The 26,827-nt window shown below is 37.2% G+C and overlaps 1 protein-coding gene and 1 pseudogene across 1 annotated transcript in view; both read left to right on the plus strand.

The window, feature by feature from the left end:
• Positions 1-26,827, plus strand: part of OSBPL6 (oxysterol binding protein like 6) — a 182,973-nt gene that overhangs the window by 40,776 nt on the left and 115,370 nt on the right. The window lies entirely within an intron of this gene.
• Positions 9,138-9,261, plus strand: LOC112470803 (annotated as a pseudogene).

A 26,827-nucleotide genomic window follows, 5' to 3' on the forward strand; every position in this document is an offset into this window, starting at 1 on the left:
GGCATTGGGACAGATAAATTGACCAACAGAAATAATAAAAAGCCCAGAAACATACCATATTGGTCTGGTAGGGCTGCCATAACAGAATATCACAGACTGAGTAGCTTAAACCAGTGGTCTTCAGTTGGCACCAGAGACCAGTGCTTCTATGAGAATCTAATGCCTATTGATCTGAGGTGGAGCTGAGGTGGTGATGCTAGCGCTGGGACTTGGCTGCAAGTATAAATGAAGCTTCGCTCACCCACCGCTCACCTCTTGCTATGTGGCCTGGTTCCTAACAGGCTATGGACCAGTATTCGTCCGCAGTCCAGGGGTTGGAGACCCCTGGCTTAAACAACAGAAATTTATTTTCTCACAGTTCTGGAGGCTGGAAGTCTAAGATTAAGGTGATGTCAAAGTTGGTTCTTGGTGAGTCCTCTCTCCATGGCTTGCAGATGGCTGCATACTCACCTACTCACTGTGTCTTCACATGGCCTTTTCTCTATACATGTGTTCCCCTGGTGTCTCTTCCTCTTCTTATGAGGACACGAGTCCTATGGGATTAGGATGATATCTTTATGACCTCATTTAACCTTAGTTACCTCCGTAAAGGCCCTTTATTTAATCACAGTTACATTGAGGGTTAGGGCTTCAACATATGAATTTTAGGAGAATACATTTCAGTCCATAAGACATTCCTACACACATATTTAGAACTTTGGTATGTGTCAGGTCAGTAGGAAAAGGAAGGGCTATTTAGTGAATAGAGCGGAGAATAAATGGTTATCTTTAGGAAAAAGATGAAAACAGATTCTTACTTCATACCACGTATGAAAAATCCAGAAAAATGAATGTCTTAAATGTAATGTAAGAAAAGAAACTAAGACTTTTAGGATAAGGGATAGGAAAGAATTTTTCTAAGACTTTGTTTGTTTAGACTTTTAGTCTTCAGAGGAAAAGATTTCTTAAGGCAGATAGAACACTTTAAGATTGATCAACTGGACTATATTAAAATTAAGAATTTTGTTTAAAGAAGCCTTATTGATATTATATGATGATGACTGAGATTTGCTTCACTATACCTTATGGGAATGGAGGGGGAAATAAGGGTATATATGAAACAAAATCGGCCATGAATTGATAGTTTTTGAAACTGGGTGATGGGTACACGAGCTTCATTAAACTAGGCACAAAAATATGAAAAGATTATTATACTATACAGAGAAGCCCTACCAACCAAGAAGAAAAGCGTGAAAAATCCACTAGAAAAATGGGCCAAGGATATAAATGGGTATTTTATAGATACAGACAAGGAAGCACATATGGCCAAGAAATATATCAAAAATAATCAACATTTGTGATATGGAGGGAGATACAACTCAGGACCACAATGAGATGCTATTTTACAACCATTCAGTTGAAAAAACTGAAAAGTCTGTTAATATCAAGTGTGAGGGCAGATGGGGATACGGAAGATCTCGTACCCTGCTAGTAAATTGGCACAACTATCTTGGAAAATAGTTCTGGCATTATCTCACAGAGTTAACCAGTCACATTTCCAACATTTTGCTTCTAAATATATATATGTAAATGAAATTCTTGCACATATGCACCAGGAAGTATATACAGAAATGTTTATGGTGGCACTGTACACAATATCAGAAACCTGGGGAAACCCCAAATGTCTGTGGGCAAGAGAATGGATGAATAAACTGTAATGTATTCACCCAATGGGACACATGCCACAATCAAAATAAAATATAATGAAAAAACTACAACATAGATACGTTTCATTAACATGAAATTTAGAAATTCTAAAAATTTTACATGTAGTACCTTTTCTATAAGTTTAAAAGCACCTAAAATCATGACCATAAATTTTAGGAATATAGATAGACGAGATGATAATATAGAAAGGAAAGCAATGGAATGTTGAGTACGGAATTCAGGATGGTTGTTACCTCAGATAGCACTGGGACTGAGAGGCCATTTGGATAGATAAGTTGTCAAAGTCTAATTTTTGTGTTGGGTGATGGTTTCACGGTTGCTTAGTATAGCATTAGCAATGAAGAATAAGTGAATGAGGGCAGCATGTATGGCCCAGAGATGTGAATGTGTCTCATAGCAAAGATTGTGATTAATCAAATCCTGTGCAGTTGAAACTAAATAAAACAAGAAAGGAAAATTAGGATGAGTGGAATGGGAACAGTAGCAGAATAATACATTTACCACCAGGAATTTGGAAATTGTACATTTTGCATAGGAAGATGATCAGGGTACAAGCTTAGTTGCTATTACAAAGAGACTTCAAACAAAACTAATTGCCCAACAAGATAGATCTCTCTTCTACTTTCTATCATTCATATAATAGTTTAGATAACTACCATTTAATAAAATTATAATGTGAGTCACATATTGAATTTCCTAATAGCCACACTAAAAAGGGAAAGAAACATGTGAAATTAGTTTTAATTATATATTTTGTATAAGTCAATATAGTCAGAATGTTATTCCACCATATAATCAATATAAAAATTATTAATGACATCTTACATTCTTTTTCTCGTACTAACTCTTCGAAGTCTGATATGTATTTTACATTTATAGCCCATTTCAACTTGGACACTAAATTTTTATCGGAAACATTTGATCTGTATTTTGATTTTATAAAATTTAAAATTCAAAAAAGTAGTTTCACACACCCAAGATGTGCTAAACATACTTAAAAATTTTCCATTAACTGAATCAAGTGTTGGTATTCAATTTAAATTAAAAATTCAGTTCCTCAGTCTCGCTAACCACTTTTCGAGTATTCAGGAAACATATCTGGCTAGTGGCCACCTTAATGAAAGAGCACATCTAGTTCATTAGTTGTCAGGATATGCTCCCCTACCTCCCCACTGGATCAACAGTAATGACGTCACCTGGGAATTTATTGGAAATGCAAATTGTGACTCAAACTCTGGAGATAGGTCCAAAGTCTGGGTTTAAGAAGTCATCCAGATTATTCTGATGCACATTAAAGTTTGAGGACCACTGGAATTGAGGCCACTAAGAAACCAAGGCTCTATCTACCATGTGGCTCTGTCTCACTTATGGTATCATCTTAACCTGTAAGGTAGAAGCTGGCTGGCTAGGACCACTTCTGCATTCTACCTGTAGGAAGATTGGGAACTGAAGAGAAAAGATAAAGTAGGCAAGCAGTTGCCTTTTTGAAGTCTGTCACTTGAAATTTCATGTATCCTTTTGCTCAGATCCAATTGAGTAGAGCTAAGTGGCCATTACCTAGCTGCAAGAGAGGGTGGGAATTGTAAACTAGCTGGGTGATCATGTGCCAAGCTAAAACTTACAAAGGTGGAGTGGTAGAAGTTCTGTTCCTGAAAGGAAAATGTGGAGAATGGACAGCAAAGGCAGTTTGCAATCTCACCACACTAGGTGGGTACAGTTTGATTTATCTTGTAAGTTAGAGCTTAGCCTTAGTTTTATTATTTCATACTTTCTTATCTTCATTGACATTAAGTAAGTGGTGATGACGTGTGGGAGCAGTGGTGGTTGGGTGTTCAGTACTTGTAGCCTGAGCTTTGGCATCGTAAGAGATCTGGCCTTGGACAAGCTATATCATCTCCCTATTTCCCCATCTTTCATAACAATACCTACCTCAGGGGTTGTTGTAAGTACTAAGTAAGATGATCTACTTATGATGAGCTTAGCACAGTGTCTAATATATAGTACTAGCAATTAATTAGTGTTATTATTCACAGTAGGCGCCATTCCAGAGACACTGAAATACTCTTGTTGGCACACTTTATATTGAAACAGTAATAGTTCTCTAGTGTCAGTTTTCCTCCTTTTCTCTATAACTTACTTTATTTAGCTTTTGAATAATACAGTCAGATAGTCTTAAAACCTAATGTTCACTCAACATTACATTAATAGTAGAAAATGGAAATGTTTTCATAACAGTTCTTAATGTTTATTATAATATGTGTCTCGAGTCACATCATTTACTCAGTCACTATGGTGCACGTCATAACACTACTTTGGAAAGTGAAATAGTAATAATGACAACAACGTTTGCACTTACATTAGAATTAATATGGAGTTGGAGAGCATGCCTGTCCAATTTAGGTTAATAGTGTTAAGAATTTCACAAGTTGTGACTCGTCAACCTTTGCTGGACTTCAGCCCTTTTAAATAAATAATATTTCAGACTGTAGGATAATTCACTGGCTTGTTACTAATGTGATAGGTAGCTAGACAGACATGTAGTCATTTTAAAACTTTTTGTTTTGAGATCATTCAAGATTCACAGAAAGTTGCCAAAAAATGTACAGGGAGGACTTGTGTACCCTTCACTCAGTTCCCCCAGAGGTAACATCTTGCGTAACTATACTACAAAGCAAAACCAGTAAACTGACATTGGTACAATCCACAGAGTTTATTCAGATAGGCAGATATTTTCTTCCGGTCTATCACTTGTATTTTCATTCTCTTCAGGAGAACTTTGGTAGAGCAAAAGTTTTTAATTTCGATAAGGTGCAATTTATCAATTTTTCCTTTTTGTGACCTAGTGTTGTGTTTCTCCAAAGTTGGCCCACTCGGTACCTGCTTTGGAATCATCTGAAGTGCATATCACAAAGCCCATTTGCTCAGATCCCACCCTAAAGATTCTGAATTAGACGGGAATAGGGTCTGGTAGTCTGTTTAATTTAAGAAGCTCCCTAAAATCTGAGAACCACTGATTTAGAGAGATTGGCCTTGGGTCTTTTTTTTTTTTCTTGCTCTACGTTGTCTATGAGCCATTCTATTCATTCCTACCACTTGTATTTTCAAATATGTGTGGCTAACTTCTGTATATCTTCTTCAATGAGCTCTAAAATAGCTCCTTGCTGGATGCTCTCTGCCACTGTACACAGAAAGTCTTTAAAAAATGGATTATTCATTAGATGTCACTTTTCTGGACTCCTAGAGATACAATGTAGTAAAATAAGAACCATCATATGATTTGTAGATTATCTGTCAAAAAGGCCAGACATTGTTACTGATGCTTGAAATTAATTATATAACATTTTAGGGGAAGGGGCTAGTTATAATCTTGGGATTTCTTTTTTAGTCTTGTTCGTACCTCTTTTTCCCTTCATTGGAGCCGATAATTTGGTACAATCTCTATTTGGATAAAAATTCACAGCACTTGATGAATATCAATATTCCTGTGGCTTAACAACCTAATATTTAAGTATTTGGTTGCTCTTTTTAAAAATGTTGTGTTTTTTCATTAGTATAAAGAACTATTCATTGGATATCTTTAATAGCCCTCTGAAAAATGAGTTTTGTATTAGATACTTTATGTGATTTTGGAATGTAATCAGAACATTTATTAAAATATTAATTTTATAATGTCTCAATTTTATAATAGTTTTTGGAACTACTTAGGCTACTTTTACTTATTTTTTCTTTGCAAGTTAAATCTCACTTTGTTTTTTCTCTCATTTGCTCTATTCAATCCATGTTTCTAGCTGCTGCAGTCCCTTAAAAATTAAATCGTCCCTTTAGGATATGGTGGAACAGGCCTGTGCTGAAAGGTAGCAGCCAAAATGATGATGAAATAAAACTGTGTTTCTTATATCTTGATCTTGGAAGAAAATGATACATTTAGAGAATGGCGTTTGTGTCTTCAGACAGTGCAGTCAGAGTTCAGAAGGAAAGAAAGGGAAGGAAGCTAATTTTGTCTTGGTTGTAAAGTTGATTCACTCATTACCACAGTAGAGAATAGTGGTAGCTGTGGGTCATGATGTCCATCCTGTAAAAATGAATATTATTTGCTACTCTATCATGATGTCATCTTTCTACATGTGTAACTCTGAGGAGGGATTTATGTCAGAGAGGATTTATTTCTATGTAGGCCACCTAGCCCTGGTGACACAGTCTCCACTAACTTCAAATGGCCATGTCACCAGCATATGCTGTGAGATATACAAGAGGATCAATGAGAGTGTGATTGGCATACCTAAAGAGAGAATATTGATAATTTAAGTGATCTCTAAAGACTGATGCCGATAGAAATGTATTAAGGATAGTGAAATCCAGGATACTGGCTTCCTCCCATGCCCACCCTTGGATGTCAGAATTAGTCTCCGTACAGCTTAACACCAAAAAACAAACAATCCAATTAAAAAATGGGCAGAGGGCCTAAATAGACATTTCTCCGAAGAGGACATACAGATGGCCAACAGACATATAAAAATATGTTCAACATCACTAACCATCAGGGAAATGCAAATTAAAACCACAATGAGATATCATCTCATGCCCGTCAGAATAGCTATAATCAATCAACAAATAACAAGTGCTAGTGAGAACGTGGAGAAAAGGGAACCCTTGTACGCTGATCGTGGAATTGTAAATTAGTGCTGCCATTATAGAAAACAGTATGGCGATTCCTCAATTAAAACTAGAACTGCCACACAATCCAGCAATTCCACTTCCGGGCATTTATCTGAAGAAAACAAAAATACTACTCTGAAAAGATGTATACACCCTTATGTTCATTGCAGCATTACTAGTAATAGCCAAGGTATGGAAGAAATCTAAATGTCCATCAATATGAACAATATGTCCATCAAGATGAATGGATAAAGAAGATGTGGTAGATGTGACATATACATACATACACACATATGTGTAATGGAATATTATGCAGCACTAAAAAGAATGAATTCTTGCTTTTTGCAACAACGTGGATGGACCTAGAAGGTATTGCGCTAAGCGAAATGTCAAACAGAAAGATAAACAGCTTATGATCTATGATTTCACTTATATGTAGAATCTAAAAAACAGCAACAACGAAATAGACTAGAAACGGACACATAGAACAAAACTGATGGTTGTCAGAGGGGAAGGGGTTGAGAATATGGGAATAAAAAATATTGTCTACAGCTATATACAGGCATGGCTTTGTTCTAGCCCTCATCATAATTGAAAACAATTTATCCTCCAATATTTGAGACCCAGAATTATCATCTTTGACCTTAGCTTCCTATCATTTCTTCTTCTCTTCATTTTCCCTCCTACCCAGCCTGGTGTTTGCTCCTCCTCTGGCACTCAACTTCTTTCCTGTCTTCTGTTTATCTGGTTTCGGTTTCATTGCCTTAGCCTGGACCTCGAGTAAGCCACTTGAGCAGGACTGTCTAATTTTTCTTACCTCTTGTCCTCCTGATCCATCTGGCCAGTCCTGACCTTGAGATAACCCTGATGTCATTCTCTTACTTTGTGCTCCAAGGATAAATAACTTTTTTGCTGTAGATATTCAGGAAACTGAGTTGATTTTTTTTCCCCCCTGCTAGGCCTTCCTGGGTACTTGGTAAACCTTTTATGTTCCTCTAATTGATTCCACCCCCACAGGGGCTGTTCCAAGTGTTTTCTCCTCTTAAAACCCTACTTCCACCCCCACATCTCTGCAGAATTTTTGCTGCTTGTATTTCTGAGGCGATCAAGACCATCAGATATGGGTTACCTCTGCTTTCTTCTTTTTGATCACCAGTTCTCTGCATTTTTAATTGTCTCCTTTTCTACTTCTCTTGTTTTAAACAACTTGAAAATGTTCTTTTTTTCCCCCCAGCACTCACCATCTGCTTCTGCCCTGAATCATATACCTTCCCACTCTTAAGAGACCCCGATTTATCATTGCGTCCTTCCTTTTTGTAACTTCTCATAATAAAATACTCAGACCTTTCTAATTCATTAGAATAGGATTTCTCAACTATTGATGTTTGGTATTTGGGTTATTACTGACAGTGTATGTTGGTTACTTCTTTGTTGTAGGGGACTGTCCTGTGTTTATTGCAAAATATTTAGCAGCAACCTTGGCCTTTACTCCCTAGATGCCAGTAGCACTCTGGAGATGTGACAACCATTTTTGGTTTCTAGAGATTGCCAAATGTCTCTCAGGGGATAAAATTGCCCCCAGTTGAAAACAAACTACTTCAGAAACTTTTCTTGCAACCAAACCATTCCATCCATCACCATCGTACTTTTCTTTTCATTCCCATCTTCACCAAGTTTCCCTGTGGACCACTTGCACTTCTTATCTGCCCTTCCTCACCATTCAGTCAGCCCTAAATCAGGTTTCTGGTGCTACCCATTACCAAAAGTGTTTTTAGGGGACCAAAGTGACCTCCTGGCAGCCAAATCCAGTGAGTGGACTTTTCTCAGTTCCTTAATTTTCTACAACTTTAGACACTACGGCCTCATTTTATGGTATCCCTCTTATGTATTCTTTTAAGTCTCCTCCTGTCTTCCTGTCTCCTTTAGATCTCCTTTCTTTCATACTTTCTAAATATAGGGACTCCGCTGTGTATAGGCCTCTGCTGTCTGCTTTTTCACAGTTCTCATTCCTTCTCATGTCTCTTCTGGTCACCGCTATGTAGATTACTTCTAAATATAGATTCTGTCTCTCAGTTGAACTCTAGGCTTACATGTCCTTTTGCCTTTTGGATATCTCCACTTAGTCTCCACATGACACATTAAACTCAACCTATTTTAAAATATTTAAAAACAAACTTCCCACCTTCCCTCCTAAATTGATTCCCATTAATGGGACCATAGTCCTTTATATCAGTGGTTCCCCAAATGTTTTTGGTTGTACACCACATCGGTAAAAAGCTTTTGGGCATGTCATATCCAAAATATGATATTTATTAATAAATTTCATACTCGTACAATAATATTATGTTATAATGCATATGAAATGGAAGTTTTATAAGATTAAATTAACATTTTAAAATGTAAATAGTGAAAACTTTGTTCTCACAAAAATGTTACTAATTTAATATGCTTTATTTAAAAAAAAATCCAGAGTTAATACTTTGCTATACAGCAATCTAAGTACGATTTACTTTGATGCTTGCTTTTAATGTTGTTTTAGTTGAAGAAGAGACCCTGTAAACATGTGGATTCAAATAGAACTCTTTTGTTGGCTATACTTATGAGATCATAATTTTCAAGTAGAATCGTGGTTGTCAGAGTTGGGGGACGGGGGAATGGGAATTTATTGTTTAATGGGTACAGGGTTTCAGTTTTGCAGCATGAAAAGAGTTCTGGAGGTGGATGGTTGCACAACAATGTCAATGCCACTGAACTGTATGTTTAAAAATGGTTTTAAATACGGGTATGCCACCTTGAATGTGTCTGATCCCATCTGATCTTGGAAGCTAAGCAGGGTCGGGCCAGGTTAGTACTTGGATGGGAGACCACTTAAGACCTACAGACCAGGTTCTGTAGACATTAAAAAAAAATTTAAAAAAATGAATAAAATAAATAAAATAAAATGATTTAGATAATAAATTTTATGTTATTGTATTTTATTACAATTAAAAATAATTAAAAAGTGCATAGCTAAGAACTAGTCACATGATAATTACTTAGTAATAGTTAAAGTTTATCATTGGTATTATTATTTCTTTACTCAATATCATTACTAATTGTTCCGATGAGCCCATTCATGCTTCTCAGACAGTGTCCTAATTTGGTTTAATAATCAGTCACCTTACCTATTGTGTCTATACTATTCCTTATGCATAGTTGGTAGTTAAGAAATAATTATTGAATAACTGATGTGATAACAATGGATTGCAATCATTTTTTGCTTTTCTTCACATTAGGGACTGAGTTCTGTGAAATGGCATGGCTTGATTAAATATTTAATTTATTTTGATTTGATACCTTAATTGTACTAATGGCCCTTTGCATGGATGCATATTCATTGTAGAAATTTATACTTCCAGGCAGTTAAGCACTTACAACATAGATACACTTTTTACTGTAGAAATTATATTGCTACCTATTGTGTATTTTCCATTTAAAAAGTTTTGTTTTGTGATTTTTCAAAAGATGTCTTTTAAAGTTGTGCCAAGTTCCATGATTACGTCAGACAAGAGTGGTTTTAAGATGCTTTTAAAGTAAATCTTGTGAAACTGTGATTGAGAAGCAATGTTTTCAAGTGGGTTAGATGTAGAAAATGGACACTCAGAAAAAGAAAAGGGAACACTTGGTCTCAATCTTTCACTGCTAAACCTCTGTCTTTTACTTGCTTAACCAATATTATGTGACTCTTCTGATCACATTCACAGCTGCCTTTTTTTCCTTTCTTCACTGGCCACCAGTAACCTTTTTGGGCAGTTGTCTAGCTCAGTAGCCACTTTCCAGTAAAACATAATCACAATTCCAACATCTCTCTTGGCTTCACTACCTCCTCCTCCTGTTTCCCCCCTTCCCCGTGAATCAGCAGATGTGGATGACGTCATCTCTTTATTTGGCAGTCTCGCTGGTATTAAATGTCTCCCTGCCAGAAGACAAGTGTGGTGAGCCTGCTTCTGCAGTTTTCATTATTATTTAAACTGGTGGAAATTTTGAATGAACAAAGAATTTTGAATCACGGCAATTTGGTTAGAAAAACAAAAATCAACCCAGGGATCAGATACAGGTTAGGAGGCCCTTACAACCTGAAACTATGAATCAATGTTTGATACATACAGTGATTTCTTACCATCCTATGCTGCTTTTCAAAATACAACCACTTAGCCCTAATGTGAATAGGATATTGATACCTTAAGTTTATATCAAAGAAATCGTAGGTAAGCTTGATTAATTGTCTAAGCCTTGTCTTAAAGATTAAAAAATTATAATTTTAAGATTTTTTTATAAGACAACTATGAAACTATGGAAAAAAGTATATGTAAAATCTTCAAAAATGTACTTGTATTTTCTAATATAAAATTTATAAAAATGTTAAAGTCACATTTTACTAATATATTTATGTAATTTATAAGATATAAAATTGATAACAAAAATTTATAAAGTCTAAAACCCTGTGTAGTTTTGTTTATTACAAAGACTTCTCTACTTTCTCAGAATGTAAATTGCTATCCTTGAGAATTCTTAGGACCTGAATTTTTGTCTCATTGGCTTGCTGGTTGGCATAGGAATGGACTGAATCAAGAAGTGAGTGAGGGGATGGGAATGACTCCTTCAAAGAAGGACAAACATCCTTTACTGAGTTGAGCTACTAATCTAGATCCTAAGAGTGAAATGGCACATGTCTGCATTTGTTTCATTTAATTTTACCACTTACTTGACATTTCCATCTGGAGGTCTCAGTGGCATCTTTAATTTTTTAGCATTTTTATCAAAACCAGTTTTTTGATCCCCTACTTACCAACTAAGCCTGTGCCTCCTGTCTTGTTCCTGTCTTAGTATGAGACACCTCCATTCAATCAGTCGCTCCAGCCAGAAACCCAGATCACCTTTGATGCCTGCCTCACTGCACTCCCCCATTCACATTGAACAGTCCTACCCATTCATCTCCAAAATATATTCCAAACTCATCCTCTTCTCCCATTTCCATTACCACAGCTTTCCCATTTCTTGTCCTCCTCCATCCATTCTTTTAAAAATACAGATCCGATCCCATCACTGCTCTACTTAAAGTCTTTCACTGCCTCCCACTGCACATAGAAAACAAAAACAAAACCAAACCCAAATCTTTTATTTGGCTCTGAATTTTTTGGCATACAACTACTCCATAAATTTTGTCGCCTCATCTCATGCCTTCCTCTCCATTGCACACTCTGCTGAAATGCCACTGCTCTTTTTTCAGGTCCCTGGTATGCCCAGCCCTTTCTTGTCTCAGACTGTTTGCATGTGCTGATCCCTCTGTCTGGATTGTCCCCTCCCTCTTTGGCTTCAGTCTTAGCTTAACCTAGTTCCTCTGAGAAGACTTCTCCTTTCAAGTTAGGTTCCTGTCTTGTTTCTTTTCATGGTACTGTGTTATTTTCCTTCTAGCGTGTAGTATTTGTAATCATATGCTTAGCTATTTACTTAATTTTTTGTCTCTCGTTAGACCATAAATTTATGAGAGACAAGTCTGTTTGGTTTGACATTATATCCCCAATCTCTACAGCTGTGTCTGACATGTAATAGGGACTCACTATATTACAGGAATGAATAAATGAATGTCTTTTTGTAAAAAGAGAATATTAATAATATCACATTCCTAACATTTTCCCCTCGAGTGTTAAATGTAGTTCATAGATTTCTTGAATTGAAGGTTTTCAATAGATGGTGCTACTACTATATGCTTTTAGAGTTTCATCTGATTTTGAATATCTTGGTATTTGTATTTGGAAAGAGACTGCCGCTTATACTTATTTCATGATTCCTGACACTTGGTTAACAATTTAATTTTAAATCACTACTGAGACTTGCCTCAGATGGAAAAAAAGAACTTATGTAGGTTCTTTAAAATGTATGAGCTTTACTGTACTGTATAGAAGAGCAAAAATAATTTGCTGCTTTGGTAGTGAAAAAAATATATTTTCTCCACATGTGTTATTCCCCCCGCCCTCCCCCCCGCCCCCACATACAAAGTGCTGAGCTACAGATGCCATATTATCTCTGTAATAAAAAGATTTTGATTGAATGGTAGGTAAGGCTGTGGCAACCATGTTAAAGTGTACTTTTCCAGAGTATGCTCTGTTTCAGGAGTAAGAGGGATGCCCATGTGAAATGACACACTGGATTTGACTGCAGCAACTTCTTAGTTGATGATTTGACAGAACTCAAGTGTGTTTTCCACAGCTAGTGAGTTTCTGGTGTAGGAGAGCTATATGGAGGGCGGGGGCGGCCTGTATCCTCATCTCAGTTGGGATGTGGTGGTCGATTTTCTTCAGATGCCTTTTCTAGATCCAGTGGCTGAGTGCGCTTGCAATGTGATTTCTTACTGTGTTCTTCTTAATTAAAAAAAAAAAATCATCGACTCTAACATATGGCAACCTTTTCATAATTGCACTTCTGCTAATTTGAAAATGCTGTTATAAAGTGTTGAACTCTTGTTTGCTATGAGTCTTACTAAAAAACTCAGGTTGGGAACCTACCCCAGGTTTAAGTGTGATGGTTTCAGTGTGTAGTGGTATAGGACATATAAAACAGTTCAGCCACGTGCCTTTCCGAAAGAGGAGGCTGGCGCTTAGTCCACGTCAGTGTGTGGTGAGCATTTGTACACAATACTGTGTTAGACCCTGTACGGGATGCACACAGATTGAACAAGTACTACCTCTAGTGAGAAGTACATGTGGAATAATTAGATCTACTAACTTATGCATAGGCCTTTTCAGTCTTCAAGGTGCATCCACAAACACACTATGTTCTTGAGCCTCACAACAACCCTACGAAGTAGGTGGGGGTGCGTGTAACTGGTATTGTTATACCTAACTGACTGATGACAAAACTGAGCTTCAGATGAGTTATGCTGTGTTCAAAGGGGTAGAGGTGGTAAGCGGCAGAACTGGCACACAAAGCCTTGTCTTAGACTTTAAGCCCCCAGCCTTAAATTCCATAGTACACCCTATAGGCATGCAAAGGAAGGAAAGATGTTCACGTGCCACTGGGATGCTGGCCTGTGGCACCCTACCCGCAATCCCTGCACTCCCCACTTTCACAGTTTTGGAAGAGACCTTGAAAGCTGATCTTGTAGCCTCCAACCAGACCCTGACCCCTTCCTCTCTCACCCCATCAGTTATATCCTCTTTTCTGCATTTCTGTACTTTTGATCTTACCACTGGCTCACACCTATCTCTGCACTCCCAGTTTTCCTCTTGAATCCAACTTCCCTTTCTTGTCACCTATCACCTGCATCTTTTCTTCTTTTCACTGAGTGCATTTCTTGAAATCTCCTTTATGAATGCCATTCATTCCTCAGCCTGCAACTGCTTATCAGTAAGATCACCATCGGAGTCTGAGTTCCTGTTTTTTAGCCCTTACTCTCCTTGGTCTCTGCGCAGTCTGCTTCTGTGGACCAGCCACCATTTCCAGAATGTCTCCTCTTGTGGCTTCTGGGTGCCTTCTCTTTTGGCTGCATTCCTGTGGCTGCTCTGTGTCTTCCAGTGTTCTTCCTCCACTCTAACCCTCAAATATGGAAGGCCCCAGAGGTGTTCCTGGTGCTCTGAGGCATGAGAACTGAATTACCTATAGGCCATCTCTTCATGTCCAGTAGCTACTATTACCACGAAAAAGGTAACCACCCCCACACTTTCCCAAGGCTCCAGTCTCTGTATATCATATCGCACCATGCCCAAAATGGAGCAGAAATTCTTTCCAACTATGATGGAGTCATTCTCCAGTTTCCCAAAATAGAAGCCTTGGTGTCGTCTTCATGTGGGGCCATCAGGAAACTTTGATGCTTTTTATCTCAGAATTATTTATTATGGCCTCCTAATTAGCCTCCCTTTCAGTCTCACCTTATTCCAGAAAGTCTTTCATTTCTCTTCTAGAGTTACTTTCCTCTCAGTTTAGTCTGATTACATCACTTTCCTGATTAAAGGTCCCTGACTCCCATTTGTCTTCCGTACAGGGGAGAACCAATTCCACTCACAATCACTAACAACAGCACCTTGCATGCAATAGACACTCAAAAATATTTATTGAATGAATAACTCTGGTTCCAGCCTCGCTTGTCAACTTTACCTCCCTGTGACCTGCCCCTCACTTCTCACCATTTCGCAAATGCTCCAGCTCTTTACTGTTTCCTGCTTTTTTTTTTCCCTACTTCTATGCCTTTTATTAAATTTCAACTTAAATCTGTTTTCTCTTGGGCACCTTATAATTTATTCTTCAGTTAGGAGGAAGAAATACTTTTGTCTTTTTCTTCATTTTCTTTATTGAATTCAATCAACTCTCACTGCATTTCTTGCTTTTTATTTTTGTTCATTTCTTGTGTTAATTTTCGTATTCCCGATTTTAGATGTTTTTTAATTCTTCAGATGCTTGTGTTAGAATATTTAATTCAGTTTGGAGTATCATATTACAGTTTTCTTCTGCTTCATGATTTTTTGGTGGGGAGAATTTTCAGCAGCTATTTGATTTTGCTCCAATTTGTTCTGGTTTTGTTCTGATTTTTCTATTCCTGGGCATTTCATGTTTTTCTTAGTTTAATAGCTGTCGCGAACAGTGAGGTGCATGCAGTTTCTTTAATGGATGATGGTGGTGGTGATAGACGGTGAAGGTCTAGGGTGTCTTGTTTCTCTTTCATTTATGCGGTATCCTTAATTTCTCCTTCTTTCTTCACTGCCATGGCACCATTCCTTCTGTTTATATTCTTCTGTCCCAGAAGCAGCACTTGTCTGAGGCCTCTGGTCTCATTCACCTTCAAGTTCATTCCCTTAGACGTAGCTGTTGCCAAGAGCTACCAGGTTGGTCTCAGACCTGTGTGTGATATGTGGGCATTTAGTGTAGGACTTTCCCTCTTTGGAGGTGATTTTGTCTGTGCTTCATTGACGTTCTCTCCGTGCCCTGTTCTCCTTTCCACTGGAGTTTTTCTTCTCTTTACACGACCGGTTTGCAGCAGCAGCAGGAGCTCTATTGATTGGAAATTGGTGTTTATTTCATCCACTCACTGGTAACTTGAAGTTTGTGGTATTCTCTGTCCCTAAGAATGCTAAATGGCTTGGGCGTGTGATGATATATGCCCTCTTGTTGATTTTGTGGCCTTTTGGGAAGGATATGTAGAGAGATTTGGATCCTTGTAGCCATCGTTGTCTTTTAAACCTGAAAACTCCTGCAAGGAAAGTTGTATATATTCTTCCCACCTTTAAATGAGAAAACCAAGACTCAGAAAGGCTAAGAGACTTGGCCGAGATTGCACAGATACTAAGTACCAGGATATAAGGAGAACTTGTTTTTCTGCTTATCTCAGAGAAAATTTAATCCTCTGACATGAAGCTTATTTATGGCTTAGCAGAGGGACGATGTACATTTTTCTTGATAAATTTTTAAAGGGGCTATGGGGACGTGAAGGTCCTCTGAAAATGTTTAATGTTTCTTTAAAAGAAGTGTTGGGTTTGGTTGTGGGTGTGATAGTGTACAAATATTTACAGACTGAAAGATTGTGTGGCTTTATATTTTTACAATGAAATTAAAAGTTTTCTCTTGATGCATATTGTTGAAAATCAACAAAGAATATCATCTGATTTGTAACCCTGATGTTAGTTGTTTCAAAGTTAGGAAAGGACAACCACTGGTATTGAACATGGTTCTATCTTATTAAGGAAGGATCAGGAAATATCACTCTCCTTGCATACAACAGTGTCGGGTTCCTTTTATTGTGAGGATGATGATGGAGACGTTTGTGTCAAGTCTTCAGTCTCAGTGTTTCTCTTTAGCTTTTTATTTGGGGATTTGAGTCTCTAAAATTTGAAAAATAAAAAAGTCCAAAGGGAAAAAAAAATCACTTGAAGTCTTACTATCCAGAATTAACTATTGTTAATTTTCTGGTATTGTTTGCCATGCTGGTGGGTTTTTGTTTTTTTTTACTCTATGTATTTTTAAACAAAATGTTATATAGTGTGTGCTAGTTGGTAGCCTACTTATCAGATATACTAATAGAATGTGAACATTTTCCAATAAATCATTTGTGGCATGATGTTTAATAGCTGTAAATTTGTTCCTTTACATAGGTGTGCCATACTTTACCTAATCCATCTGTTGTTTTTGATTTAGGTTCCTTTAGGTCATTTTGAATATTATACCATTACAGTGAACATTCTTGCAAATATATATTTGTATACACTTCTGATATATAACGAGTTACTGACTTTTTTTTTAAGATCGATTGCCAAATTTTTCTGTTTGGAGAAATAGAATAAAATGTGCAAAACCTTTTTATGTCTATTTAGTTTCCTTCAACTTTCACCTTTGTTTTGTGTTTGAATTTAAGAAAATCTCAACAGACTCATTCCTTGACCTCTCAGTTTTCTTCCTTCAGGGCTCACTTCTGCATCAAATTCTGCTTTCTACAAATTTGGGTGCCATGTATATGCTGTTGTAACCCAGACACTGACCTTTTAGCCAACTTATCAATAAATCTTTAGGGGCTGTTATAAAATATCTAACTAAATATTTGATTCATAATCTCATTGCAGAATACTTAAACCCTGACCGTTCTCATCCTTCCCACTCTCTCCAGCAGGAGAGAGTTCTGAGCTGCAGAGCCGAGTTATCTAACTACCTATTAGACATCTTTGCTAAGGTCACCAATAGACATTTCAAACTTCAAGTGCAAAATAGTAACCACAGCTGCTAACATTTTATTGAGATTACTGTGTGCCAGGAATCATGCCAAATGTTTTTACATGTGTTAGCTTATTTCATCGCAACAGCCTTACAGGTTCTACCGTAATTCACAATTTACAAGTGATGAAAACAGAGGCACATAAGCTTCCATAGAAGCTAGTAAATCTTATTCTGCTCTTTACAGATTTGCTGTGTGGTTTACAAAACAGAATTCTCTATGCTTCACCCTACACAGTCTTCCCAAAGTACTTCTTTCTTGGCAAATGGTGTGCAATCTACCCAGCAGTTCACACCGGAAAGCTGGGAGCCATCCTTGTTATCTCTTTCTCCCTCATTTGTCAATATCTCCCCCGTGACGCTGCCTTCCAAATATATCTTGAATAATGCCACTATGCACTCCTATTGCACTGCCCCACCAGCCCAAATCAGGCCACCGTCATCTCCTGCTTCAACAGCCCCTAAAAACCCACGCTTCTGTTCTTGCATCTCAGAACTAGTTCTTACACATAGTGGCCTTTTAGAAATGTGGATCTAATCCTTCACTCCCCTGTTCTCAGTCTCCCATTGTACTTAAGATGAGTGAAAATCACTGCTGCAACTTCGAGGGAAGGCTGCAACTTTTACCTCCCTTCTAGGCCACGCTCTTTCTTCCTAGAGTTTCTGCACCTGCTATTCTTCAGCTGTGTTCTTCACCTGAGTTAACTCCTGCTCCTCTTTCCGGTTTCATTTTAAATACCACTTATGCAGAGCGGAAGAAGCTTTCTCAGGTCTTCTGATATATATGAGGATTCTCCTTTATATTCTCAGACCCCTGCTCTTCACCTTCACAGCACTGAACAGAATTTATAGACTCAGAACCTTAGATTTAGACTCATTTGTGATATAATCTTAGACTTTGTGGGATTATTTATCTGATATCTTCCCCAACTCCTGCCAGGGGTGCCCGGAAAAGGCTGTGGCTAGGGCAATTTAATTCACCCTCTAACCTGAACCCTAAGCATAATCTCTGGCACATAGTAAACGTTCACCAAATATTTAAAGAAAAAAAGAAAATGTCAACATATTGAGCTCTGGATGCACCTGAATATGGGATCAGCTGGGATGTTTTTTCTCCTGTGGGTGTGTATTTGATTCTGTGTGTTTGTCCAGCAGGAGCCTAAGGATTTCAGGCATGAGAGACACCTTAAGCAAACAAGGGAGTGGTGGGCTCAGGGCGTGGAAGATGATACATAATGGAGGAGTAAGAATCAAAGGAGGGTAGAAAGAGCCACAGCTCTGCTTCGGTCCCAGGAGGAGAGCCCACTGTGATCCCTAATAGGGATTGAAGGATTGAATTAGACCCAGTTCTTAAAGTTTTTATTTGGTAAGCCATCTATTCTGTCAATATTGTAAAGTCAAACTTAGCAACAGTTACTATGAGGTGTTTTTTTTTCCTTCCTGTTCCCTTCAACTAGAGGACTATCTTTAATTTTCTATGGCATAAATTTTCATTAACCGTGAGTGTGCTATTTCTGCTTACAAGGGTTTTCCATGGGAGCGGAAAGGAGATTACAAGGGGCCCTTCATGGTTGATTACTGCAGAGGAGGCAGTATTCAGCAAGAGCCTCACAGAAACTATAATATGTCATTCTGGCAATCTAATCTATCCTCCAAGGCACCTGTGCTGGGATTTTTGAAGGCTCACATTCGTTTTGGTTTTGAACACGGTAGTTCTTTCTGATCACACACTCTTCCTGCCTAAAGCAGTGAAGCCACAGAATTCTATTTTAAATTCTGAATTCCTATAACAGTGACAGTGCCCTCATAGGCACTGGTGCCAAATGGAGACATTTTTTTTATTCTTGCATTTTCTACTGCATTTTTCCTCATACTACAGATAATGATGGAAGCAACCGTCCAACACTTGTGTTTATCATTATATAATTTTGCCTTTTGAAATGCTGGACTCTGAGTAGAAAGAAATATTCCTGCTCACATTTCCGTGCTTGAGTGTTTGGAGTCTTAGGAGTATGAGGCTGAAGAGTGGTGTTCTGTTGAAACTATCCTTGGCCATAGAGCAACTACACCACAGATGCTCCCCGGGCACTCGGAGACTGCAAGGGCTGAGTTGTTGATTGCTTGTTCCTGGGTTGGAAAGCCACCATTCATTTTTAAAAATTGTTGCCAAAAAGGTGTGGAGTGTTGAATGTTATCACTTTTTTTCTTCTCTTTTTTTTTAAAAAAACAGTGTTAATATTAACAATTTCCAGCAGGGATTGGCAAACTTTCTTTGTAAAGGGCCAGATAGTAAATATTTGGGGGTTCATGAGCCATACAGACTGTCACCAACTACTCAACTCTGCTTCTATAGTGTGAAAGCAGCCAGAGACAGTACATAAATAAATGGGTATGGCTGTAGTCCAATACAACTTTTATTACAAAATAAGCAGAGGGCAAGATTTGGCCCATGGGCCATAGTGTGTTGATCTAATTAGCATAATTGTCCAAATCAAAATATTTAAAGCAGGGAAGATGGTTAGGATGAAACAAAAGAATGGGAGACTTTTGCTCTCGTATGATGAGTGCCTAAACTCAGATTTTAGAGAGGAAATCAGTGGTTTTATTTAACAAATATAACTGAGTTAGATGCCACCTATATCACAGATAGCAATATTGATTACATGAGGCATTTGAGTAGAACAAAATTTAGATATGCAGAGACATAAATCCTATCTCATCCATTATAATTAATGCTAATACTGCTGGACTGTCTTTGGTCAGCATGAATTAAATGTCTGCTGTTCCTTTCTTTCTGGCTTGATGAGATCATGGCACAACTCTGTCTTAGAATAATTTTGGATCTCCTGCTAAAATAATAGGAGCTTTTGGTAAACCAGTACATCAGGGATCACCAAATGCGATCACAGCCCCGCGTATGTTTAGTGTGACTTATGGCCAGTATGAAACCATTGGTTTCTCTGCAGCCCCTGAACATCTGTGATGGAGTAGACTGTAGACAGAATGTATGGAAAGTGGTAAGTGTTGGAGAGCATTCAAACTGCTGTATAACAGTACAAAGGTCATCGCTGATGAGTGGCAAGAACATAGGTTTCAAGAATTGCTTTTGGAGAAGAAATGGATGACAAATTGAGTTGATTGGTCACTTTCTTTTGTGAGGAAACTTCTTCCAGAAGACATGAAAATTTCAGACATCCATGATTAATTTTGATGTGGATAAAGGATTGTTAATAATTCAGTGGTTTAATGGAATTTTAGATCTGGTCCTACCTTTTCCATTTTACAATTGGGGAAATTGAAGTTATCCTGGTAATATCATCATATTCACTTTCATATTTACATGTATTATCTACATGCTGTATATTCTAAAGGGTTAAATTTGGAGCCAGCAAATTAAAAAAAAAAAAAAAGTGGATGTAACAGTTAGTATGTTCTTTATGTGCATGTTGATTTTGTCCACCCTTGTAATGGAGGTGGGGTTGTAAGTTTCCATATGTAGCAAATAAAAATATAGGATGCCAAGTTAAATTTGGATTTCATATAAACAAGGAATCATTTTTCAGTATAAAAGGGTAGTATTAAATATAATATTTGAGACATATTTATACTTAAAAGATTCCTTGTTTATTTGACTTTCAGATTTAACTAGATGTCCCGTATTTTATTTAGCAACCCTACTAAATAAAATACGGGACATCTAGTTAAATCTGATGAAAACTGAGAAAGACTAGCCTTGTTGGCGACTAGAATATGCTAGTTTGTGAATCCTAGCATCCACCTAGGAAGCTTATTAAAATTTCCAATTTCTAGGCCCAGGCCAGAGAGTCTAAACCAGTAGGACTGGGATGAGATTCAGGTTTTAGTATTTCTAATCAGTGGTGCCCTCAGGTGATTGTGAAAGGCTTTGGTTCCTACTCTTTTATAATGCTCACTCGCTGGTGCTCTCTGGAACAGAAGTTTTCAAGAATATAGCTCTCTGTTATTGATGCCATTGCCCTCCACAGGCTGGGACCCCACACGTTTTGCTCCATCGATTGGGTATTTGAGTTCTACAGTCATGAAGCTTACTTACCAGTTACCCAGCCCCCCCACTTTCATTTCTTTCATATCAGGACTTGGGTTTAGAGGACAAGTGAGAATGGACTAGATAAACTGAACTGATTTGGGGGAGGGGGATGACAGGAATAATTCAGTCTAAAATCCTGTAAAGCTTCCTTTCAAACTCCCTGTTCTTACTAAATTTCTCGATTCTCCCACTTTTCAGTATTTCCTTCTGAATCATGGAACTTTAAAGTTAAAAATGACTTAGAGAAGTCATCTGGTCCAAAATCCTTAGAACCCATTCATACTTTGGTGTTTACATCATCCTGTGGTTTGACCTGGATGTCTGTCTCTGCTATAAGAAGAGGCAATCAAAGTCTAAGATAAACAGCTGACAAGCTGAGCTCCCCAACTTGGTGGACCACATGGGCAGTTATGTAGTTCCATGGGCATAGGGTAGCTTTCCTCTTTGATGGCAGAAAAGCTGAACAGCTCTATGATATATTAGAGGAGAAAAAAGCAAAGAGTTGGTGTTTAGAGAAAGCAGCATAGCCTCTTAGCGAAAACATCCCTTCCATGGATAGGAAATGTTTGACTGTAATGAGAAATATAAACTTAGAACATAACTTAGATTGTGAAGGTTTTACTAACAGGATGATAGCTGAAATGAGGTTTTAGCTTGAAGCCTTGATTTTTTTTTTCTTAAAGTGACCAGCCCTCCCACTGCAGTGTTGTGTAATGTGTTTTGCCATAACAAAAGAATAAGAAGTAAAGTTTCAATCGTATTCATATTTAGTAATTTCATAAACAGCAGCTCAGAGGATTTTCCTCGGACTATCCTAAAACTCAGCAATTGGCAGAGTTATCTGGCACTTTTTAAGGAAGTCATGTGGAAAAAAACGGACAGGCTCTGAAGCCTCCTGAAGAGGAGTGTATCAGTCGTTCCATGCCAACCTGAAAGGCCAGGGCCAAGAGGTGAGGTGAAAGGAACATGTTCCCATAAACCAGATTTTAAAAGATGTTGGAACACTGCAAGTAGGCACTTGGTGCATAGACCTATTACATGAAGATAAGTAAGATTAATGCTAAAGAATTTATCCAAGTGATTTTCTTACAAGTATATTTTTGAATTATAATGTACTTATTTAAAATATCACTCTGTCTCTGATCTCGGAAGCTAAGCAGGGTTGGGCCTGATTGGTACTTAGATGGGAGACCACCTAGGAAGACCAGGTGCTGTAGGTGTAAAAAATAAAAATAAATAAATAAAATAAAGTAAAATATCACTCTCTCATACTTATTTACTTTGAAACTTGGACCAACAACAGCGCACCAGGCCAGCTCGTTTGTCTTTTCAGGGTATGCCCTGATTCTTGAGGATTAGACCGGGACATTAAAGTAGTATTACATCTGCATATCTCTCTATGTGTCTCTCTCTGTCTCCCTCCCTCTCCCCTTCTCTCTCTAAGTATGAGTTACACTTTGTGATAGTTGTAAGTGATTAGGGTTAGCCTAACAGACAAGTTTAAGAAAAAACAATAAAGGAATGGCCCATGTGTCCACTGGGCTTCTTCGAGTTGAATATATTTGTGCCATAACATTAGAGAGTCAAATGTTTAAAAGTCTAGCTTTCTAATTTCTAAGTATAATCAATTTGTATTAAGAATTTAAAGTTTCTTATCCCTAATATTGCAATTCTATATAAACATTATTTTGGATGGTCAAACTTCAGTGGAATTTATAGTAGTTGATCATCATTTAAAATCCCAAATCAATTTCCTTATGAAGTGCGCTTTTAGATATCTTTTCTTAGCCGTCAAGTTGATGTATGCACGTTCTTTAAAGGCCTAAATTTTTACATTATTGGGAATTCAAAATGAAGCATATAGTATATTTTGTAATCAAATATAATAACACTTGTGTTATCCATACTTTTGACTTATCAGTTCTATAACTTTTTTCAGGCAGGCATTATTCAAAAAACTCATGTTTTTTGTTCAAAGATGTGTGTTAATGATATACCTCATGTTTTTGTTCAAAGATGTGTGTTAATGATGTTTTCAAACATTCAGGTTGGAATGTGATCTATTAGTAATTACAAATCTTCATTATTATTAACTTGCTATATTTATATATTAATTCATAGTTTAGAAGTTACTGTTATTTTCATTGTTTCACTTGATACTTAGCTACAACCCAGGGTTGTTTTGAGTGAAGTATGCAGGAATCATCTCCAGTTTATAGATGAATAAAATGAGGTTCAGAAAGGTTGAGATTTGCCCAGAGATGCAATAGCTATTAAGTGGTGAAGGGGGGATTAAAGTTCTAGTCTTTTAAAAAAGACCTTTAGCATGGAAAACTTCAAATATGTACAAAGAAAACAGAATAGTATGGTGAACCCCATGTACTACCCATCACCCAACCTCAATAATTGTCAATATTCTGCCATCTGATATCATTCCTTCATCAGCTCTTACCTCCATATGACAATGATGATGGCTTTTATCATTTTTTAAAGTTTACATACACTGAAAAGCACTAGTCTTAGCTATGTAGTTTTGACAAATGGATATCCTTCTGTAACCTACAACCCTATCATGACCATTCTGTCTCTCAGAAAATTCCCTCATTCCTCTTTCAGTCAACTCTTCACCCTTCAGAGGTAACCATTTTCTGTCTGGAAGGTTCGTCATAGGGGGGGTGCGGCACCGTGAAATAATGTGCCCGTAGCTAGCTGAGTCATTTGTTTATAAGGGATGCATCCTCACCCCTCAGGGCCTCAACTTATTTCCCCTCATGTATCTGCCTATATGTTTTGGAAGGCCTGTTGATCAAATTCCATTTGAGGTTGTGTTGATTTTTTAAGGTCAAGTACTGATAATTATAAGATTCAGAAAGCCATTTACTTGTCTTGTCATTTTTAATGGAATTACTTAATGGTTCAGTTTTGCTAATTAAGTAGGAGAGAAATGATCAAAATAGTGGTTAAATTACTGTACCCAGAGCCTGCATTTAATTTAATTTCATTTCATTTAAAAGAAATCAGTGAGGAGTCAACAGTAGAATTAGATCCAAATGTGTTTTTATTCTGTAGGGAATTTTGTTTGAATTTTTTTTAACTCAATTATCTCTATTTTAGGTTAGAGAAGGACAACACAGACTAAAAAAAGAAAAAAAAAAGGCCAAATTACTCTTACTTTTAGCTTTTAGGGAAGAAATGTGGAAGAATTTATATAGGAAAGGCTCATAAGTAGAGCAGTGAACCCAAGAACGAACTAATTTATAGGTGCTTCTGGCTCCTTTGACAGGCGGCAGTTTCTTTCCTGAAGAAAGTTTACACACTGATGTTGCTGAATGACTCATAGTTTCTTTAACTGATTGGAAAAAAGAGAGCCCAAAAGGTAAAATTTGCTTTGACTTTATTCCCTTTGCTGTTTGTGTTTGAGCCAATACTAGATGATTCATGAAACTTTCGAAGAACGTTCTGGTAATCACAGCAGTCATCGATGATTATTGCTGAGATCCTGTTCATTCATTAGGAGATGCAGAATGGTCATCTTCTAATTCTAACATTCTTTTTAAATTATTAGCTGGAATGCTTCTATAAAGAGAAACTTTTCTGGATCAAGGCCTCCCTCAATTTCCTTAAGCCATGGTTTATCATAGAAAAGTAGGATAAATGCTAAATCTGTCCCTTTACTTACCAGCTTCAAAATGAGTTGGTTAGTTGGCCTCCTCCAGAGGTGATCAATAATTAAAAAAAAATTTTTTCAAACATCACATTATTTAATTTTTATTATTAAATTTATTGGAGTGACATTGGTTAATATAATTATATAGGTTTCAAGTATACAATTTAATAATATGTCATATGTATATTGCATTGTGTGGTCACCAGCCAAAGTTAAATTTCCTTCCGTCACCATATATTTGACCGCCTTTACCCTTATCTACCTCCCCCCATCCCACTTTCCCCTGGTAACCACTAAACTGTTGTCCATGTCCGTGAGTCTGTCTTGATTTGTCTTATTCATCTGTTGCTTTCAGTTTTCTGTCTCACATATGAAAAAAAAAGCATATAGTCCTCAACTTTTTTGTCTGACTTATTTCACTTAGCATGATCTTCTTAAGATCCATCCATGTTGTAAATGGCGGTATTTCATCTTTTCTTATGGCTAAGTAATATTCCATTGTAATTTTTTTAAAGATCATTATGAACATATGGATTTAAACATTTGATATGTTTCACTCCATTTGCAGTCATTAGTCTATTTGATAATCAAATTGCGCAATTTTTGGCTAGGGGTTCCTCTTCTAATTGGCCTCTGAATTATAAATGTAGTATGGATGTGTGTATGCATGCATGCATGTGTGTATGTATCAATCAATCATCATTTATCTTTCTATTTATTTATAACATGCTCCTACTGGTCTTTTGTAGACATGCTGTTCCTTACTCACTGTACTTTTTGCTCCCAAACCTGGAATTAGCCATTTCTTCAGGGAGCTGGGGAAATGGTATTTCAAGACACAATATGAACACTAAGGATGGGTTGCAGCTTGTCTAGTCAATATTTCTAGGCCTTTTCAGAGGATGAAGTTAGGAAATTTTGCCTTTAAGTAAAATTCTTCATGAGTTCATCCTGATACTTTCTTTAAATGGAAGATTACTAAAAAATAATTAGTTGAAAAGTATGGGTCGAATAACCAAGGATTGTAAGATACTGTATAAGGCGCTAAGGAAATAATTATAAAATTATAGAAAATAGAACTGTAAAAGGATCTTGAAATATATGGTCTGTTTTTCTGCTTATTCTTTTGCTCTTTCACAAAAGCTACTTTTGAACGTGTCTGAGGAGAGAAGAGGTTCAAGAAGGTGAAGTTCAAATGTTAGTCACTGGTTTCGGCAGCAAGGAAATGGCTGGAGGCCTTGGTGTGAAGTGCTTTTATGTGAAGCGAAGAGATCAGAAAACAGATTACTGCAGTTCAAATGCAGAATTTTGTATTTAGCAAGTTTAACTTTCGTTGACCAACCTTCAGCTGTTTTCTCACTTTGAACTTGTTCGTAGAAAAGGGCTTTTATATCTAGAAATGAGAAATTCAGTGTGTGAAAACAAGATAAAATGTACTGCCTATAAGCCCCTCATACCCATAATCACACTCCTTAGTATTTACTCAAAGAAATTGAAGACTATATACACACAAAAACCTGTACATATGTGTTTATAGCAGCTTTATTCACAATTGCTCAAGTTTGGAAAACAACTAAAATGTCCTTCCGTAGGCGAATGGAAAGATAAAATGTGATACATTCTAGAATAGGAAAAACTATGGAGACAGCAAAAAGATCAGTGGTTACCAGGGGCTGGAGGTGGGGAGGGTTGAATAGGCAGAGCGCAGAGGATTTTTGGAGCAGTGAAAATACTCTGTATGATACCATAATGATGGAATTATACTTTTGCCCAAAAATGTAGAATGTATAACACCAGGAGTGAACCCTATTGTAAACTATGGATTTGGGGCAATTGTGATGTGTCATTGTAGGTTTAATTGTAACGAAGTACCACTCTGGCGAGAGATGTTAATAATGGGTGAAGGCTGTGCATGTGTGGGGGCAGGAGATACATGGAGAAATCTCTGTACCTTTCTCCTAGTGTTGCTGTGACCCTAAACCTGCTCAAAAATGTAT

Source organism: Pteropus alecto, unplaced genomic scaffold (assembly GCF_000325575.1).
Source record: "Pteropus alecto unplaced genomic scaffold, ASM32557v1 scaffold3, whole genome shotgun sequence".
Taxonomy (NCBI): Eukaryota; Metazoa; Chordata; class Mammalia; order Chiroptera; family Pteropodidae; genus Pteropus; species Pteropus alecto.